This window comes from Cavia porcellus, unplaced genomic scaffold (assembly GCF_034190915.1).
Source record: "Cavia porcellus strain 051 isolate PalLab524CR breed Dunkin Hartley unplaced genomic scaffold, mCavPor4.1 scaffold_8, whole genome shotgun sequence".
Classification (NCBI taxonomy): domain Eukaryota; kingdom Metazoa; phylum Chordata; class Mammalia; order Rodentia; family Caviidae; genus Cavia; species Cavia porcellus.
Window position 1 is genome coordinate 39,888,302 of NW_026947491.1, and position 3,246 is coordinate 39,891,547.

The window sequence follows — 3,246 nt, forward strand, 5'->3', positions numbered from 1 at the left end:
TATTTAAGTGAACTCAATAGTGGAAAGTGAAACGGAATGATGGTTAGAGGTTTGCAGAGTAAAGATAGAGAAACAGTGAGAAGGAAAGTAGCACTGAGCTGCCACACACGTGATACAGTGATACAAGACAGTAGCTCAGTGTGGGAACACACTCTAATCATTTGGCAATTTGGGGAGATAACAAAAAAAAGTCACTTCTCTACTACTCACCTTCAAACAGAACCTCACTCACACCAGAAATTTTTAAAATTTTGAGAAATTTTCTGCTTTAGAAATAAAGGCCCGAACAAAAAGAAAATCTTACAAAGAACATTTTCTCAAAGGACAAGTAAAAATTGTGCTACAATAGGGTTCTGACTTCTTTCCTCATAGGTCAGGTATACTATGCTAAACTTAAGGGTACAGAAATAAACAAACTCATCACTGTTTTTACCTACTGATGCAATATCACCATTCTCATGATTCATTTATTCGAACTCTGAGTCCAAATTTAGACGACAAACAGCTCTGAGAATGCTATCATTATGTATTCAGTTACTGATAAAATTAAAGTAGAGTAGTGTTCAAAGAATGGTTCAGAGGGGTGACTGAAGTGACAGAGTGACAAAGTGACAGAAGGCTTTGCTACGAACAGAGAGCAAACTGGCTAGGATCCAGTAAGAGATTTTAGGTGTAATTCCTTTCTGAACTTTGTGTGGAGTTCTTTCTGAATACCATTGTAAGTCACTGGAGTCTTCGTCTTCCCCTCCCCATATCTTACAGACAGCTCTCTGCTATTAACCTCCATGAATTCCCAGGTTTCTGGTACGGATTCTCAGCACAAGAAACAAGGAATGTAGCACGATATAGGAAAGAGATCTTGTCTCATTCGTTCCACATGTAAAATGGAAGTTAAAAATGCCTCTCATGGAAGGCTGTGAAGACTTACTACTTGAGAATACTATTAATGAGAACAGAGGTGCTGAAAAACATCATATTTTCTTTTCTTCACATCCAACCTAAGTGTATAATTTCCTAAAAGAAAGAAAAGAAGAAATGTTGAGGAGCATACCAAAATATCTTAGATAGCAGAAATTAACCCCATGCCAAAGAGGAAGATACTACCATACCAGGAGACACACATCAGACAAGTGGATTCAAAGCAAAAAGAAGTGCCTGACCAGAGAATGACAGGAGGGAACCCAGCAGCAGACAAAAGCAACAAAAGACAAAAGGAAAGCTTACCCTCTTCTCCCTGTTCCTGATACAGACTATGTCCTCCTTTCTGAGACAGTGGATGTGTTTCTAGACTCGGAAAAAATTCATGAGAGGGAAAATGTATAGTAACTTTCCAATTTTAGGACTCACATTGTTTTTATCTAAAGACATTTTGTGTTGAATAAGGAAAAACACATAAGCTCATGCCTCAAAATCACTAGCAAATAAAGACTTCAGAAAACTTTTTCAAAATTTTGACAGCATTTTGCTTTTATCACTTAATGACCCCATAAAAAGAGGAGAATTTGAAAAGCTTAACAGGTATTAAAGCAACTTCATCGATTCTTTCCCACAGCCTAGCATAATTGCACAATCGTCTCTCTGTGGTTATTAATATAATGCTAACAAAGAAGGCTCAGGTATAGCCATTCATAAGGGCTCTTAGTTAAGGTGGCCACTAGGATAAGCAAGCTGTGATCTGAAAACTCAGGGGCAGTTGAGTCCATCCAATTGCAAGAAAGTTCAGCCTCAGGAAAACTTTGGGCTCATTAGCAGAAAATAGTTACTAGACAATTCCTCTGAGAATTCCCATTGAGGCCAAGTGACTCACAGCTTTGCTTTAAAATAGATATCTTGCCAATGCTATATAATCATACATGTTAAAGGCATAGTTATTAATACATTAAATTACTATAAAATAAAGATGTAATCATATCATATATGAAATCATTAGTCAATGATAATTTAAATTTACCTACATATTTACCGTTTTTCCTACTCAACTTTGCCACATCTAGAATGAAAAACTTGATAACTAAAGCTAAGATTTCAACGGACAAGTTTGACAAAAATAAGACAAAGCTGAAGAGGTTTTAATGAATCAGAAAATAGAAGAGACTAGAGTGTTGCCAAGCAGCTCAGACCGAGCAGGGCTTTTCTTGCCAGTGGAGCATGTAGAATACACTGCCACATTTTGTCTTCTGTTTACTATGGCTTCTGGTATTCAGGTGAAAGAACTGGAGAAGTGAGCTCCAGGCCACGCTTTGATTTAACTCTCGACCCTTGCCAAGGGAATCCACCACAGATTTACCCCTTTCTCCTCCAAATTTCTGGGGGAAATTCAGAAGAAACTGGAAGCTGCAAATGAAAGATGCAAGTTCTATAAAACTGAAGTCCTAAAGCAGCTTGATAAGAAAAAAGAGCATGAAAAAGAAGTGGTTCAAAAGCAGCAGTAGAAGAGGCAACAACTTCAGTAAACTGGCAGGAGAGAAATCAACCCACAAAACGGAAACTAACAGAGAAATCCAAGAGACACAAATGGCTGCCATACTGGACTGTTTGGGAGAGGATAAACATACTGAAGAAGTAGAAAAGAACCAAGAATCCAAAGATCCTGCTGATGATACTGAACTAACTAATCTGTTCTGAAAATTTTCTCCCCCTGTCTTCCTAAATATCCAAAGACTGTGCTGACCAGCTTCATTTTATTGTTTCCTTCCTGACAAATATTTCAGAAGCTGATGTAGGACTGTATAGGTAGATCCAGACTGTAAGATGCTGTTATTGGGCTAAAGGGAAGAAATTAAAAGTGTTTTGACTTTTTTCTAAAGTGTTGGTCTTTCAAATGTAGCTATTTTTCTTGTTACTTTTTTTTGACATCACTGTACTTGGTATACAGGATTACTGTCTAGTACTGCATTGGCTCTGTGAAAGCATATTGGTGAAAAGAGTATGTAGTGATTTCATTCAAATTGTTGCATCCTTGAATATCTGTTCATCTTTCAACCCTAATTCTGTTGCAATCATACCAAATGCTACTTGAATGGTTAATAATATTGGACACTAGCTAGGAATGCAACTCAGTGGCACAGTGCCTACCTGGCAAGTGCAAGATCCTGGGATTGATTCCTAGTACCAAAAAAATTAAAATAAAGTAAAATTGAACAGTGGCTATTGATGATAAAGATAGAAAAAAATAAAACTTCAATGTGTAAGCATTTCCTGTGTTCTCTAAAGCTTCCTGTAAAATTTTCCTTTAGTGCAAGTCTT

At 37.1% G+C, this 3,246-nt stretch overlaps 1 pseudogene; it reads left to right on the forward strand.

Moving 5' to 3' along the window:
• Positions 1-2,186: 2,186 nt before the first annotated feature.
• Positions 2,187-2,625, forward strand: LOC100721179 (stathmin-like; annotated as a pseudogene).
• Positions 2,626-3,246: the final 621 nt, after the last annotated feature.